Here is an 18,285-nt window from a genome sequence, read left to right as displayed (position 1 = left end):
ATCTAAGCTCAATTTTCTTTTATTATATTATTATGTCTTATTAACACTTCTCTGTGCTTGAAGTTGATTATATTTTTATGAGTATCTCCCTCAGTTTCCTAGGTTTCACTCTGTGCGGATAAGAAGATACATCCTCATGATATTGTTCTCTATATATTCAAGACAATCTTGCATATTACAAAAACTACTTAAGCAGTTTCTGCAGAAAAACAATGCAAAAAATAAATAAATAAATGTAATTTTTTGCTGAGATTTTGATTTCTTGGGACTTCCAAGCCTGGTATAAAATATCAAACAATGTCAGTTATGAAAATGCGCAGATATGATCTTATTATTTACTTCTCCTTTAATATATCTTATGTGTGAAACAGGGAATTTGCACAAAACATTTATTTAGACATAAGCCATACTGTTTGAAATCATTTTTGTTCTTATTTATTCATTTTTAAAGCAAAATACAAAATTTACATAGAAACCACATTTTATTTCCAATTCAAAGTAATTCAATTTTTGGAAACTGCAGCTCATCAATAGATTTAGGCTAATATCTACAACTGCAGTTCTATTACATACATTTCAAAAAATGGTTTTCAGACTCAACAACATATTTATGAAACTCATCTGGAAGGGTTCCCAATAATGCCTTGTAGGTATCACGTTGCATAGTATAGTACAGCCATTCAGGATCTACTATTATAGCCAGTATAAAATTAGAGGTAGGAAATGCAACAGCAATAGTGGGTGAATCTGAATAGTGCAGAGGATGTCACAGTTTACAGCTTAGCAATAGAAATAGGTGTAACACTGGTGATTGTGGATCCACTGCACTATGGGCTGGTCTTACCTTAGAAGGGCATGAAAAAGTGTCTACCAGGTATGAACTATGGCCTTTGAGGCAGTCACTGAAACTGAAGCAGCTGACCGGATGGTCAGAGGCAAGGGTACAAGGTGCAGGAGGTTTAGACAGAAGTATAGTCTCATGGTTTGAGGTCGGGGCAGGTAGCATGGGTCTGCAAAACAAAGCTGGAGTCAAGGATGGAGAAATCAAACTGAGCGGATAAGCAGGCTGGGTCCTTAACAGGAAACAGAATATGGAGATACAGTTGCATGTAAAAAGTTGGGCACCCCTAGTCAAAATTTCTGTTATTGTGCACAGTGAAGCAAACTAAATATGAAATGATTTCTTAAAGACCTAAAGATAAAGATTGCATATTTCCTTTGTATTTTAGGCTACATATAAATATATAAATATATATATATATTGTAGCATGGCTAAAGGGTGTCTAATCGACGGGAGGTATGTATCACAGAGAAGGCTTGTCTCTGTGATGTGACCCGGAGTGTTTTCTGTAATGCTCATAAAGTAATAAGGAATTGTGTAGTATATTTGGGTCTGGGTTACGGGTAGCTATGAGAGTTGGGAGGGTCTGGCTACCCATATACCTCACCCCTGGGTAAGGAGCATAACCATGCCTGCCTATGTTTGTGTCAGGACCTGTGGTGATGTCACAACCACATGTCTAATCATGTGATGGGTTCTGGGTGTGGTTTCAGGCTACTTAATGGAAGTGTGTTTCGCACATGGGAGGGAGTGTGGGAGTCTGTCATGGTGGACAGATTTCCATGTGTCCAGGGCGGACACTACAGACAGGAGTCTGTGTGTGTGGAGGGGCAAGCCTCCACAGTCTGTTAAGCCTTCAGGACTGAGCCTGAAGGAACGGACATTTGTTTCCCTATGCCTGAGCCAAAGGCTATTTGTAAGACTGTTTACCTTTGTTTTACTGACTTAAATGGTTTATGGAGTGAATAAACCCACAAGAACGCTGAAGAGAATGTGCCTCCTGTTTCCTCCTATGCATCTGAGCGAGTGAACTCCTACAATATATATATATATATATATATATATATATATATATATATATATATATATATATATACTGTATATACAGGGTGGGCCATTTATATGGATACACCTAAATAAAATGGGAATGGTTGGTGACATCAACTTCCTGTTTGTGGCACATTAGTATATGGGAGGGGGAACTTTTCAAGATGGGTGGTGACTAGTGTTGAGCATTCCGATACCGCAAGTATCGGGTATCGGCCGATCCTTGCGGTATCGGAATTCCGATACCGAGATCCGATATTTTTGTGGTATCGGGTATCGGAATCGGAAGTCCCCACAGTGCTAAAATCACTATAATGTAAAGTGGGCGGTGCGTGGGCGGAGACTGCGTGTCTCTGTGCGGGCGGGGTCTGTGCGGGCCTGCCAGGGATCTCATTCTATGCGGCCGGCGCTGTATGCCCAGGCTTGATGCGGCGTGCCGGGGCTTGATGCGGCGTGGGAGGGCTCTGCGGCGTGCTGGGGGGGTCTATGCGGCGTGAGGGGGGGTCTATGCGGCGTGAGGGGCTCTCTGCGGCGTTCTGGGGCGTCTATGCGGCGTGCTGGGGGGTCTATGCGGCGTGCTGGGGGGTCTATGCGGCGTGCTGGGGGGTCTATGCGGCGTGCTGGGGGGTCTATGCGGCGTGCGGGGGTCTCTGCGGCGTGCTGGGGGGTCTCTGCGGCGTGGGGGGGGGGTCTCTGCGGCGTGGGGGGGTCTCTGCGGCGTGCGGGGGTCTCAGTGCGGGCATCGTCCGATGGGACTACAAGTCCCATCGGGCTATGCCTGCTACACTGACAGTGATTGACACATTAGCCAATGATGGGACAGTAGTAGTCCCATCATCCGGCTAATGTGTTGAATGAAAAAAAAAAAAATACTCCATACATACATTCTACATACATACATACATATAGACATACAGTACATTCATACATTACATACATGACATACATTACATTAAACATAGATTACATACTCACCATTACTTGTCATTTTGATCCCCGAAGCCAGTGTCATCTATAAAAAATGTGAAAAAAACAAACAACCAATATACTCCCTGTCCGCAGAAATCCACGAGTGTCCCACGACGATCTCCCGTGGAGAGCAGCAGCATCAAATAATGCGACCGCTCTCTAGGGGCTCAGAAACACAATGACGGGAGGAAGGTATCCTTCCGCCACTGTATTCCTCCGCCGCTGTAAAAAAAAAAGTCCCTAGTCTCACTTTATGGCATTGCTGTATGAGACATTTTCCCATGCAGCAATTATATAAAGTGACACTTTGATGCAGTTTTTGGTGCAGTATTTGATGCAGTTTTTGGTGCTTTTTTTGCTCCAGCTTTTTGATGCGGTTTTTGATGCAGTTTTTGGTGCAGTTTTTGATGCGGTTTTTGATGCAGTTTTTGGTGCTTTTTTGCTGCAGGTTTTTGGTGCTGTTTTTGATGTAGCTTTTTGATGCGGTTTTTGATGCAGTTTTTGGTGCTTTTTTTGCTGCAGTTTTTTGGTGCTGTTTTTGATGCAGTTTTTGGTGCAGTTTTTGGTGCTGTTTTTGATGTAGCTTTTTGATGCGGTTTTTGATGCAGTTTTTGGTGCTTTTTTTGCTGCAGTTTTTTGCTGCAGTTTTTTGGTGCGGTTTTTGATGCAGTTTTTGATGCAGTTTTTGGTGCTTTTTTGCTGCAGGTTTTTGGTGCGGTTTTTGATGCAGTTTTTGGTGCGGTTTTTGATGCAGTTTTTGGTGCGGTTTTTGATGCAGGTTTTTGGTGCGGTTTTTGATGCTGTTTTTGATGCAGGTTTTTGGTGTGGTTTTTCATGCAGTTTTGATGCAGGTTTTGATGAGGTTTTTGGAAAATAAATAAACGGAAAATGTGCATGATTTGAATGGAAACATGCATGAAAAATAACGGACAAAAAACGTTCCTATGAGTTTTCCGTCCGGCGGAAACAGTTTTTTTTAACGAATCCTGCAAAAAACGGATGAAATGTGTGGCCATCAGGCGCAATCCGGCGCTATTACAACTCTATGAGAAAAAACGGATCTGGCGGAAAAAAATGGATCCGGCAGGAAAAAACGGATCTGGCGGAAAAAAAACGGATCTGGTGGAAAAAAACGGATCCGGTGGAAAAAAACAGATCTGGCAGAAAAAAACGGATCCAATGTAAAAAAAAACGGATCTGGCGGAAAAAACGGATCCGGTGGAAAAAAACCGATCTGGCGGAAAACAACGGATCCGACTTAAAAAACGGATCTGGCGGAAAAAAACGGATCCTGCAAATGTGCTCGCAGGATGCATTTTTTTTCCCCATAGACTTGTATTAGCGACGGATCGCGACGAATGGCCACACGTCGCGTCCGTTCTGCAACGGATCCGTCGAATTTTGGCGGACCGTCGGCACGAAAAAACGTTCAAGTGAACGTTTTTTTGTCCATCGCGTCTGCCATTTTCTACTGCGCATGCGCAGCAGAAACTCTGCCCCCTCCTCCCCGCACTTCAGAATGGGCAGTGGATGCGTTGAAAAACTGCATCCGCTGCCCACGTCGTGTACAAATTTCACAACGTGCGTCGGTACGTCGGCTCGACGCATAGCGATGGACCCGTACTGACGCAAGGGTGAAAGAGGCCTTTATGAGCGTTGAATTTAAAAAAAAAAAAAATGGAAAAAAACGGCGTGGGCTCCCGCGCAATTTTCTGCGCCAGAGGGGGAAAGCCGACGGCCAGGGGCCAATATTTGTAGCCTGCTATGAATATCAGCTCGCAGCTGTCTGCGTAGCCTTTACTGGCTATTAAAATAGGGGGACCCCCCAAAAAAATGACGTGGGGTCCCCCTATATTTTATAGCCAGAAAGGCTACGCAGACAGCTGCGGGCTGATATTCATAGCCTAGAGAGGGGCCATGGATATTGGCCCCCCCCGGCTACAAATACCAGTCCGCAGCCGCCCCGAAAATGGCGCATCCGTAAGATGCGCCAATTCCGGCACTTAGCCCCTCTCTTCCCACTCCCGTGTAGCGGTGGGATATGGGGTAATAAGGGGTTAATGTCACCTTGCTATCGTAAGGTGACATTAAGCCGGGTTAATAACGGAGAGGCGTCAATAAGACGCCTATCCGTTATTAATCCAATAGTAAGAAAAGGGTTAATAAAACACGCACACATTAGGAAAAAGTATTTTAATATTCTTCATTTCACCATACTTACCATACTTCAGCGCCTGCAAAAAACGTAAAATAATAAACCGCATACTACCTGTCCGCCGTAGTCCAATTAATAACGAGTGTCCCACGACGATCTCCCCTATAGAACAGTGACATCGGGTGACGTCACTGCTCTATAGGACCCTCAGTGACACACTGACAGGAGACAATGGCTCCTGCAGTGCATCACTGAGGTTACCTGAGTTCAAAGTGTCACTTTATATAATTGCTGCATGGGAAAATGTCTCATACAGCAATGCCATAAAGTGAGACTAGGGACTTTTTTTTTTACAGCGGCGGAGGAATACAGTGGCGGAAGGATACCTTCCTCCCGTCATTGTGTTTCTGAGCCCCTAGAGAGCGGTCGCATTATTTGATGCTGCTGCTCTCCACGGGAGATCGTCGTGGGACACTCGTGGATTTCTGCGGACAGGGAGTATATTGGTTGTTTGTTTTTTTCACATTTTTTATAGATGACACTGGCTTCGGGGATCAAAATGACAAGTAATGGTGAGTATGTAATCTATGTTTAATGTAATGTATGTCATGTATGTAATGTATGAATGTACTGTATGTCTATATGTATGTATGTATGTAGAATGTATGTATGGAGTATTTTTTTTTTTTCATTCAACACATTAGCCGGATGATGGGACTACTACTGTCCCATCATTGGCTAATGTGTCAATCACTGTCAGTGTAGCAGGCATAGCCCGATGGGACTTGTAGTCCCATCGGACGATGCCCGCACTGAGACCCCCGCACGCCGCAGATACCCCCCCCACGCCGCAGAGACCCCCCCCACGCCGCAGAGACCCCCCCCCACGCCGCAGAGACCCCCCCCACGCCGCAGAGACCCCCGCACGCCGCTGAGACCCCCGCACGCCGCATAGACCCCCCAGCATGCCGCATAGACCCCCCAGCACGCCGCATAGACCCCCCAGCACGCCGCATAGACGCCCCAGAACGCCACAGAGAGCCCCTCATGCCGCATAGACCCCCCAGCACGCCGCTTAGACCCCCTCACGCCGCATAGAGCCCCCCAGCACGCCGCAGAGCCCTCCCACGCCGCATCAAGCCCCGGCACGCCGCATCAAGCCTGGGCATACAGCGCCGGCCGCATAGAATGAGATCCCTGGCAGGCCCGCACAGACCCCGCCCGCACAGAGACACGCAGTCTCCGCCCACGCACTGCCCACACTCTCCCCCCCCTCCAGAACCCCATATAGAAGGACAGAAAGGGCTGATTTACCGTCCGATACTTGAGTCCCATTCACTTGTATTGGTATCGGGTATCGGTATCGGATTAGATCCGATACTTTGCCGGTATCGGCCGATACTTTCCGATACCGATACTTTCAAGTATCGGACGGTATCGCTCAACCCTAGTGGTGACCATTTTGAAGTCAGCCATTTTGGATCCAACTTTATTTTTTTAATGGGAAGAGGGTCATGTGGCACATCAAACTTATTGAAAATTTCACAAGAAAAGCAATGGTGTGCTTGGTTTTAACAAAACGTTAATCTTTCATGAGTTATTTGCAAGTTTCTCTTTGTTTACAGTCATTTACATGTCACAGAGGTTACCAAATGAGGATCGGATAGAAATTGTGTTGATGTCTCGTGAATGTAGTACCCCGGTGATTGCAGCAGATTTTAATGCAAGACACCCTACGCAAGAAAATTGTCACCATTCCCATTTTATTTAGGTGTATCCATATAAATGGCCCACCCAAAAAAGTTTGCCTCATCACTGAACATAATGTTCTGTGTAAACTGAGGGTCCTGTTCCAATTTTTGTTTTGCTTTGCCCATTCTGAAAATTCAGCACGCCAATCTGGGTCACCAACCATTCCCATTTTATTTAGGTGTATCCATATAAATGACCCACACTGTGTGTATATATATATATATATATATATATATATATATATATATATATATATATATATATATATATATATATATATTGTAGGAGTTCACTCGCTCAGATGCATAGGAGGAAACAGGAGGCACATTCTCTTCAGCGTTCTTGTGGGTTTATTCACTCCATAAACCATTTAAGTCAGTAAAACAAAGGTAAACAGTCTTACAAATAGCCTTTGGCTCAGGCATAGGGAAACAAATGTATATGTACACACACACACAGTACAGACCAAAAATTTGGACACACCTTCTCATTTAAATATTATTCTGTATTTTCATGACTATGAGAATTGTACATTCACACTGAAGGCATCAAAACTATGAATTAGCACATGTGGAATTATATACTTAACAAAAAAAGTGTGAAACAACTGAAAATATGTCTTATATTCTAGGTTCTTCAAAGTAGCCACCTTTTGCTTTGATGACTGCTTTGCACACTCTTGGCATTCTCTGGATGAGCTTCAAGAGGTAGTCATCGGGAATGGTCTTCCAACAATCATGCAGGAGTTCCCAGAGATGCTTAGCACTTGTTGGCCCTTTTACCTTCACTCTGCGGTCCAGCTCACCGCAAACCATCTCGATTGGGTTCAGGTCTAGAGACTGTGTTCATCTGGCGTAGCACCCCATCACTCTCCTTCTTGGTCAAATAGCCCTTACACAGCCTGGAGGTGTGTTTGGGGTCATTATCCTGTTGAAAAATAAATGATGGTCCAGCTAAACGCAAACCGGATGGAATAGCATGCCACTGCACGATGCTGTGGTAGCCATGCTGGTTCAGTATGCCTTCAATTTTGAATAAATCCCCAACCGTGTCACCAGCAAAGCACCCCCACACCATCACACCTCCTCCTCCATGCTTCACGGCGGGAACCAGGCATGTAGAGTCCATCCGTTCACCTTTTTTGCATCGCACAAAGACACGGTGGTTGGAACCAAAGATCTCAAATTTGGACTCATCGGAACAAAGCACAGATTTCCATTGGTCTAATGTCCATTCCTTGTGTTCTTTAGCCCAAACAAGTCTCTGCTATCTGCCTATCCTTAGCAGTGATTTCCTTGCAGCTATTTTACTATGAAGGCCTGCAGGCCTGCTGCACAAAGTCTCCTCTTAACAGTTGTTGGTGGCTACTTTGAAGAACCTAGAATATAAGACACAATTTCAGTTGCTTCACACTTTTTTGTTAAGTATACAATTCCACATGTGTTAATTCATAGTTTTGATGCCTTCAGTGTGTATGTACAATTTTCATAGTCATGAAAATACAGAAAGATCTTTAAGTGAGTTGTGTCCAAACTTCTGGTCTGTACTATATATATATATATATATATATATATATATATATATACTGTATATATATATATATATATATATATATATATATATATATATATATATACATTTGTTTTTAATATACATATATACACTCACATCTTTTACATTTTAAAAATTACAGAAAGGAAAATGGACCGATGCTAAATTTTGGGCACTGTTTTCGATTTGTGTACTCAGATAACTTTGTCCAAGGTTTCATAACTTACAGTAATTAGCCTGTTAGGATTATGGCTTATTCATTATCATTGTTAGGAATGGCCAGGTTATGGAAATTTCCCAGATTTATAAAAACCCTGCCTCCTCTAACTTTGTGCCAAAAAACAGCAGCCATGGATTCTAATAAGCAGCTGCCTAGAACTCTGAAAATGAAAATGTTGGAGGCCCACAAAGCAAGAGGAGGCTATAAAAACATAGAAAAGCATTTTCAAGTTGCTTTTTCTTCAGATTGAACTGTTATTAAGAAAAGTTAACAGGAACAGTGCAGTTCAAGATAAAGCCTGGAAGACCAAGCAAAATTTCAGTGAGAGCTGTTCATAAGATTGCTAGAGACGCAAATCAGAATCCTTGCTTGACTGCAAAAGACCTTCAGAAAGATTTAACAAACTTCTTACCACCTGTATACCAGTCTTACCTGCCTGCATCTTCCAATGCCTTCCTGTAGAACAACCTTACCTGCCTACAACTACCAGTGTGTGCCTGTATATCAGCCATACTGGCTTGCATCTGCCTTGCTTGCCTGTTTATCAATCTACCAGCCAGCACCTGCCATACCAGCCTGTATACCAGCGGTACCTGCCTGTACTTCCCAGTGCCTGGCTGTATACCAGCTGTACCTGCCTGCATCTGCCAGTGCCTGTCTGTATACAAGCCATCCCCACCCGCACCTGCTGTACCTGTGTTCCTGACTGTACCAACTGAACTTTCCTTCTGAGCCGTTCCAGCTTCCTATCCTTTGGGTCGGCTGCTGTCCTAGTGTAGTACTTTATGTCCATCTGGAGCCAAGTCTTACTCCACTATCAGTAGCTCTACTAAAGAGTCAGGTGTTCACCTAGTAATGCCCTTCCAGGCTCTCCTCAAATCATGGTGTTGCATACCTGTTTTAATATTCCAGTTTGACAACCATACATCCTACACCTATATACTCTGTGAACAATTATTAGGCAAGTGAGTATTTTGACTATTTCATCATTATTTGCATATTTTCGAACTCCAAACTGTATAAGCTTGAATACTTAGTAGTTTGACACACTTCAAGTGATGTGCATTTGTGTAATCAAGGAAGGTGTACACGGAGCTCAGTAATAAGTGAATAGCTCTCCACGTGGGTGCAAATCCTACAGGTGACAGCTGACACTCTGTGGCATCAGCACCGACTGGTTTTGAAACCGATTGGAGTCAATTAACCTCTTAAATACCACTGACAATTGTGACAGCGGCATCTAAGTGAATATAGTAAGAAGTGTGAATGGACACCAAAAAAAATTCAATATATTTAATTAATTATTATTAATATTTAATACCTATTTTATTATTGCTACAGCAAAGATAAAAACTATCCACATTAGACAAAATAGAAAGTATATAGAGGGGACCCTACTTGAGAAAGCCATCTGGCGAAATGTATGTTGGAGACCATTGGGTACATATATCTGGTAATATACGCACCCTGCTCCTATAGTGTGTGTATATGCAGTTGTGCTCAAAAGTTTAGATACCACAGCAGAATTTTTGCTTCCTTGGCCTTTTTTCAGAGAATATGAATGATAACACCAAAACTTTTTCTCCACTCATAGTTAGCGGTTGGGTGAAGCCATTTATTGTCAAACTACTGTGTTTTCTCTTTTTAAATCATAATCACAACCCAAAACATCCATATGACCTTGATCAAAAGTTCTCATACCCTGGTGATTTTGGCCTGATAACATACACAGAAATTGACACAAATGGGTTTGAATGGCTACTAAAGGTAACAACCTCACCTGTGACCTGTTTGCTTGTAATCATTGTGTTCATAAAAGCTGAGTGATTTTCTGGGATCCAGACAGACTGAGTCATGGGGAAAGCAAAAGAATTGTCAGTGGATCTATGGGAAAATGTAGTCGAACTGAATAAAACAATTGAAATTGATAATGCCAGTCAGCAGCGTTCAAACTGTGATTAAAAAATGGAAAATCAGAGGCTCAGTAAAAACAAAATCAGGTAGACCAACAAAAATGTCATCCACAACTGCCGGAAAATTGTTCAAGATGCAAAGAAAACCCCACAAATAACATCAGCTGAAATAAAGGACTCTCTGAAAACTAGCAGTGTGGCTGTTTCAAGCTAAGGAGGCACTTGAAGAAAAATTGGCTGCATGGTGGAGTCACTAGAAGAAAGCCATTACTGCACAAATGCCACAAAGTATCTCACCTACAAAACGCAAAATAGCACAAAGGCAAGCCTCAAAACTTCTGGAATAAGGTAATTTGGAGTGATGAGACCAAAATAAAAATTTTGGCCACAACCATAAATGTTACATTTGGAGAGAGGTCAAGAAGGCCTATGATGAAAAGAACACCATTCCAACTATAAAGCACGGAGGTGGATCGCTGATATTTTGGGGATGTGTTGTGATCCGCTTTTTGGCTCCCCTGGTGGTGGCTGGTGGTACTGGAGACTTGTGTGTGCTTTTCTGCCTCAGCTCACCTGCTTCCATCAGTTTTGGGAGTTCCCTATTTAGCCTTGCTCTCCAGTCACTTCCTTGCCGGTCATCATTGTAACCTGAGTCATTCAGTTGCATGTTCCTGCTACTAGTCTGCTGATCAGCTAAGTGGACTCTTGTCCTTATTGTTTTGTTTTTCTTGTCCAGTTTACAGTTTTGTCTTTTCCTGTTACTGGAAGCTCTTGTGGACTGAAATTGCCACTCCTGTGTCATGAGTTGACACAGGAGTCTTAAAGTAATTTCAGGATGGGTTTTTGAAAGGGTTTTTCAGCTGACCGTGAAGTCCTCTTTTGTATCCTTCCTCTATCTAGTAAGTGGACCTCGCTTTGCTAAATCTACCTTCATACTGTGTATGTCTTTTCCTCTGAACTCACCGTTAATATACGTGGGGGCTACTATCATCTTTGGGGAATTTCTCTAGAGGTAAGCCAGGTCTGTTCCTTCCTCTTCCAGGCGTAGATTAGTTCTCCGGCTGGCGCATGGCATCTAGGCAGCCGTAGGAATGCTTCCTGGCTACTGTTAGTTGTGTGGTAGATTTAGGTCACGGTCAGCTTGAGTTTCCATCACCCGAGAGCTAGTCTGTTATTTTTGTGTTTCTGATGTTCCCATGCCATTGGGGAATCATGACAGTATGACCGGCCACTGTTAAAGTAATTGGCAGAAGAAAGGAGAGTAAAAGAAGTCTGTAGATTTTTTTTTTTTTATTCCCTCTCATGTTTGCTACTTAGTTGGCTCAGTTGTATTTCTGCTCTATTTACAGCCTTGCCTTTCTCTCCTTCTAATCCTTGAATGGCTCTGATCTCTCCGGTTTAAGGATGGACCCTCAGAGTGTGGCTGCAGGTTTAAATAATCTTGCTACGAAGGTTCAGAATTTACAAGATTATGTTATACGTACTCCTATTTCTGAACCTAAGATTCCTACACCAGAGGTATTTTCCGGAGATAGATCTCGGTTTCTGAATTTCAAATGTAATTGTAAATTATTCCTTCCTCTCAGACCTCACTCCTCTGGAGATCCTGTTCAGCAGGTTAAGATTGTGATTTCTTTGCTGCGAGGTGACCCTCAAAATTGGGCATTTTCATTGACACCAGGGGATCCTGCGTTGCTCAATGTGGATGCGTTTTTTCTGGCTTTAGGGTTGCTGTATGAGGAACCTAATTTGGAGATTCAAGCTGAAAAAGCTTTAATAGCCCTGTCTCAAGGGCAAGATGAAGCTGAGATATACTGCCAAAAATTTCGGAAATGGTCTGTGCTTACTCAGTGGAATGAGTGTGCCCTAGCGGCAAATTTCAGAGAGGGCCTTTCTGATGCCGTTAAGGATGTCATGGTGGGGTTTCCTACGCCCACAGGTCTGAATGAGTCCATGACAATGGCGATTCAGATTGATCGGCGTTTGCGGGAGCGCAAACCCGTGCACCATTTGGCGGTATCTTCTGAAGGGACGCCAGAGAAAATGCAATGTGACAGAATTCTGTCAAGAAGCGAGCGGCAGAATTATAGGCTTGTTGCAATGGCTTGTGCTTCTACTGTGGTGATTCCGCGCATGTTATATCAGCATGCTCTAAACGTACTAGGAAGGTTGACAAGTCTGTTTCTATTTGCACTTTACAGTCTAAATTTCTTCTGTCTGTAACTCTGATTTGTTCATTATCAGTTATTACCGTGGATGCCTATGTGGACTCTGGCGCCGCTCTGAGTCTCATGGATTGGTCCTTCGCCAGGCGCTGTGGGTTTGATTTGGAGCCTCTGGAAGTTCCTATACCTCTGAAGGGTATTGATTCTACACCTCTGGCTTGTAATAGACCACAGTTCTGGACGCAAGTGACTATGCGTATGACTCCAGACCATCAGGAGATGATTCGCTTCCTCGTGTTGTATAATTTACATGATGTTTTAGTGCTTGGATTACCATGGTTACAATCTCATAACCCAGTACTGGACTGGAAAACTATGTCTGTGTTAAGCTGGGGATGTCGGGGGGCTCATGGGGACATACCTTTGGTTCCTATCTCGTCATCTATTCCCTCTGAGATTCCTGCATTTTTGTCGGATTTTGGGGATATTTTTGAAGAGCCTAAAATTGGTTCTCTCCCTCCCCACAGAGAGTGTGATTGCGCCATAGATCTGATTCCAGGCAGTAAATTTCCAAAGGGTCGTTTGTTTAACCTATCTGTACCTGAGCATGCTGCCATGCGAGAATATGTTAAGGAGTCCCTGGAAAAGGGACATATTCGTCCTTCTTCATCACCTTTAGGAGCTGGGTTTTTCTTTGTCTCTAAAAAGGATGGCTCGCTGAGGCCTTGTATTGATTATCGACTCCTGAATAAAATTACTGTCAAATATCAGTATCCGTTGCCGCTGCTTACTGATTTGTTTGCTCGCATAAGGGGGGCTAAGTGGTTCTCCAAGATTGATCTCCGTGGGGCGTATAATTTGGTGCGAATTAAGCAAGGGGATGAGTGGAAAACCGCATTTAATACGCCTGAGGGCCACTTTGAGTATTTAGTAATGCCTTTCGGCCTTTCTAATGCGCCTTCAGTTTTTCAGTCCTTTATGCATGATATTTTCCGTGAATATCTGGATAAATTTATGATTGTGTATTTGGACGATATTTTGATTTTTTCTGAGGACTGGGAGTCTCATGTTCAGCAGGTCAGGAGGGTTTTTCAGGTCTTGCGGGAGAATTCTCTGTGTGTAAAGGGTTCTAAGTGTGTTTTTGGGGTTCAAAAGATTTCCGTTTTGGGGTACATTTTTTCCCCTTCTTCTGTTGAGATGGACCCTGTCAAGGTTCGGGCTATTTGTGACTGGACGCAGCCTACTTCTCTAAAGGGTCTTCAGAAGTTCTTGGGCTTTGCTAATTTTTATCGTCGATTTATAACTGGTTTTTCTGGTGTTGCTAAGCCTCTTACGGATTTGACTAAGAAGGGTGCTGATGTTGCCAATTGGTCCTCTGCCGCTGTGGAGGCCTTTCGGGAACTTAAGCGCCGCTTTTCGTCTGCCCCTGTGTTGCGCCAGCCCAATGTCTCTCTCCCCTTTCAGGTTGAGGTCGATGCTTCCGAGATCGGAGCGGGGGCGGTTTTGTCGCAGAAAAGTTCCGATTGCTCAGTGATGAGACCTTGTGCGTTCTTTTCTCGAAAATTTTCTGCCGCCGAAAGAAATTATGATGTCGGTAATCGGGAGCTTTTGGCCATGAAGTGGGCATTTGAGGAGTGGCGTCATTGGCTTGAGGGTGCTAGACATCAGGTGGTGGTTTTGACTGATCACAAGAATCTGATTTATCTTGAGTCTGCCAGGCGCCTGAATCCTAGACAGGCGCGCTGGTCGTTGTTTTTCTCTCGGTTTAATTTTGTGGTCTCATATCTACCAGGTTCTAAGAATGTGAAGGCGGATGCCCTTTCTAGGAGTTTTGAGCCTGATTCCCCTGGTGATTCGGAACCTACAGGTATCCTTAAGGATGGGGTGATATTATCCGCTATTTCCCCAGATCTGCGACGTGCTTTGCAAGAGTTTCAGGCGGATAGACCTGATCGCTGTCCACCTGGTAGACTGTTTGTTCCTGATGATTGGACCAGTAGAGTCATCTCGGAGGTTCATTCTTCTACGCTGGTGGGTCATCCTGGAATTTTTGGTACCAGGGATTTGGTGGCTAGATCCTTCTGGTGGCCATCTCTGTCTCGTGATGTGCGTGCTTTTGTGCAGTCTTGTGATGTGTGTGCTCGGGCCAAGCCTTGTTGTTCTAGGGCTAGCGGGTTGTTGTTGCCCTTGCCTATTCCGAAGAGGCTTTGGACGCACATCTCGATGGACTTTATTTCTGATCTTCCTGTCTCTCAGAGGATGTCTGTTATGTGGGTGGTGTGTGACCGTTTTTCTAAGATGGTTCATTTGGTGCCATTGCCGAAGTTGCCTTCCTCGTCTGAGTTGGTTCCTTTGTTTTTTCAAAATGTGGTTCGCTTGCATGGTATTCCTGAAAATATTGTTTCTGATAGGGGTACCCAGTTCGTTTCTAGATTTTGGCGGGCATTCTGTGCCAGGTTGGGCATTGATTTGTCTTTTTCGTCTGCCTTCCATCCTCAGACTAATGGCCAGACGGAGCGAACTAATCAAACTTTGGAGACGTATTTGAGGTGTTTTGTGTCTGCGGATCAGGATGATTGGGTTGCCTTTTTGCCGTTGGCGGAGTTTGCTCTTAATAATCGGGCTAGTTCGGCTACTTTGGTTTCCCCTTTCTTTTGCAATTCGGGGTTTTATCCCCGTTTTTCTTCTGGTCAGGTGGAGTCTTCGGATTGTCCTGGAGTAGATGCTGTGGTGGATCGGTTGTATCGGATTTGGGAACAAGTGGTGGACAATTTGAATTTGTCCCACGAGAGGACTCAGCGGTTTGCTAACCGCCAGCGTCGGGTTGGTCCTCGCCTTCGTGTTGGGGACTTGGTGTGGTTGTCTTCCCGTTTTGTCCCAATGAGGGTTTCTTCTCCTAAATTTAAGCCTCGGTTCATCGGTCCCTATAGGATTTTGGAGATTATTAACCCTGTTTCCTTTCGTTTGGACCTTCCGGCATCTTTCGCTATCCATAATGTGTTCCATCGGTCGTTGTTGCGGAGATACGAGGTGCCGGTGGTTCCTTCTGCTGGGCCTCCTGCTCCTGTGCTGGTTGAGGGTGAATTGGAGTACGTTATAGAGAAGATCTTGGACTCCCGTATTTCCAGGCGGAGACTCCAGTACCTGGTTAAATGGAAGGGCTATGGTCAGGAAGATAATTCTTGGGTAGGGTTGAGCGACTTTCATTTTTTTAAGATCGAGTAGGGTTTTGGGAAACCCGATTTTGTCCAGAGTCGAGTCGAGTGCAGTCGGCCGATTATCGCTAAAAGTCGGGGATCGACCGAAACACGAAACCCAATGCAAGTCAATGGGGAAGCATAGTCGGCAGTGAGTGGAGGCCAGGAAAACACCTACAGTGCCCATTTTAATGCCAAAAACATCCATTCTTGTTTCTGAAGCTTGCCAATCTTAATTAACTGTATAATAATAGTTGGGCATAGGGAATTGGGGGAAAGTTGTGGGGGGAGTAGGGCTGGCTCAAGTTTTTCGTGGGCCCAGGAAATGCGGACTACGTCACGGCGGTGTTGCAGGGAAAGGTAAGTATTTAAAAGTTGCAAGTGCTGTGATCCTGAGCAAGCAGGGGGGGCCCACTCGTTCGCATTGCCACTGGCACAGGGCCCCTCAAAGTACGGCGGTGTGTTTGCATGGCGGGGGCGCCTCCCACCAGCAGCGACACTTTTGCGTACTCTGAGGGGCCCTGTGCCAGTGACGTCGCCAACGAGTATGCCCCCCCACCTGATGAAGGAACCTGCACTTTCATCTGCACCTTCCTCTTTGTCCCTGTGTAAGGTGGTATAACATGCGGGAAGGGGAACCTTACTTTCAGCAGGGACAGATTCTGGCTGTGTAGAGTACAAGGGGAATGTAGTGGTCTAGGTCAATGTACCAGCAGACTCATTTAGCAGTGGCTGGGCAATGGGCAGGATGAGGAGGAAACAGATATAGGGCCAAAGAATAAAGTAGGCTACATGCAGTTCAAAATTGGTAACAGGACTAAACAGGCGGCATTGCTTTGTTCAGTGGAGTAGCAAACCCAAGAGCAGCAGACACTGTTTCAAGGGCCTAACCACACTAGTAGGCCAAATGCAGTTTAATATCTGATAGTATAGGGCGAAAGCCAGAATGTGGAAGCTCAGCTTTGTTCAGTTGAGGACAACACCAGGGAGGGGCAGACACCTTTAGTAGGCCGGAAAAGCCTATTGCATTTTTTAAAATGGTAATTTGGAGCAGAAGGTTGAAGCTCAGCTTTATTTAGTTGAGGGCAACACCAGGGAGGGGCAGAAGCCGTTAGTAGGCCCTAACCACCATTTTTTTTTTTAAAACCACTTAATGAGAGCCGGAAGGTTGAAGCTCAGCTTTATTTAGTTGAGGACAACACCAGGCAGGGGCACACAGACAGACACCTTTAGTAGGCCGGAAAAGCCTATTGCATTTTTCAAAATGGTAATTTGGAGCAGAAGGTTGAAGCTCAGCTTTATTTAGTTGAGGGCAACACCAGGCAGGGGCACACAGACAGACACCTTTAGTAGGCCGGAAAAGCCTATTGCATTTTTTAAAATGGTAATTTGGAGCAGAAGGTTGAAGCTCAGCTTTATTTAGTTGAGGACAACACCAGGCAGGGGCACACAGACAGACACCTTTAGTAGGCCGGAAAAGCCTATTGCATTTTTCAAAATGGTAATTTGGAGCAGAAGGTTGAAGCTCAGCTTTATTTAGTTGAGGGCAACACCAGGGAGGGGCAGAAGCCGTTAGTAGGCCCTAACCACCATTTTTTTTTTTTAAAATCACTTAATGAGAGCCGGAAGGTTGAAGCTCAGCTTTATTTAGTTGAGGACAACACCAGGGAGGGGCAGAAGCCGTTAGTAGGCCCTAACCACCATTTTTTTTTTTAAAACCACTTAATGAGAGCCGGAAGGTTGAAGCTCAGCTTTATTTAGTTGAGGACAACACCAGGGAGGGGCAGAAGCCGTTAGTAGGCCCTAACCACCATTTTTTTTTTAAAAACCACTTAATGAGAGCCGGAAGGTTGAAGCTCAGCTTTATTTAGTTGAGGACAACACCAGGCAGGGGCACACAGACAGACACCTTTAGTAGGCCGGAAAAGCCTATTGCATTTTTTAAAATGGTAATTTGGAGCAGAAGGTTGAAGCTCAGCTTTATTTAGTTGAGGACAACACCAGGGAGGGGCAGAAGCCGTTAGTAGGCCCTAACCAAAGTTGAAGGCCAAATGCAGTTTAATTTCTGATACTATAGGCCGAAAGCCAGAAGGTGGAAGCTCCGATTTAGACAGTGGAGGACAATTTGAATTAGGGACTGCAGACAGACTTAGTAGGCTGTCCCCTGTGGACCATGCATCCACCACATTAACCCATTGCGCCGTAATGGACACGTAATCTTCCGTGGCCATGCCTACAGGTCCATGCGTCTGTTGTCAGGTGCACCTTTGTACTCACAGATTGCCAGAGTGCATGGACAATGCGGTCTTCTACATGCTGGTGGAGGGTTGGGATGGCTTTTCTCGCAAAAGAAGTGTCGACTGGTTAGCTTGTAGCGTGGTACAGCGTAGTCCATCATGGCCTTATTAATAGTAAATAAAATATATAACTAGGCTCTATGAACTTTTAAATAGGTTCCAGGGGTACACGGGCAGC

This window comes from Ranitomeya variabilis, chromosome 2 (genome assembly GCF_051348905.1).
Source record: "Ranitomeya variabilis isolate aRanVar5 chromosome 2, aRanVar5.hap1, whole genome shotgun sequence".
Lineage (NCBI taxonomy): Eukaryota > Metazoa > Chordata > Amphibia > Anura > Dendrobatidae > Ranitomeya > Ranitomeya variabilis.
The sequence above is the reverse complement of the archived record's forward strand: the minus strand, read 5'-3'. Positions refer to the sequence as shown.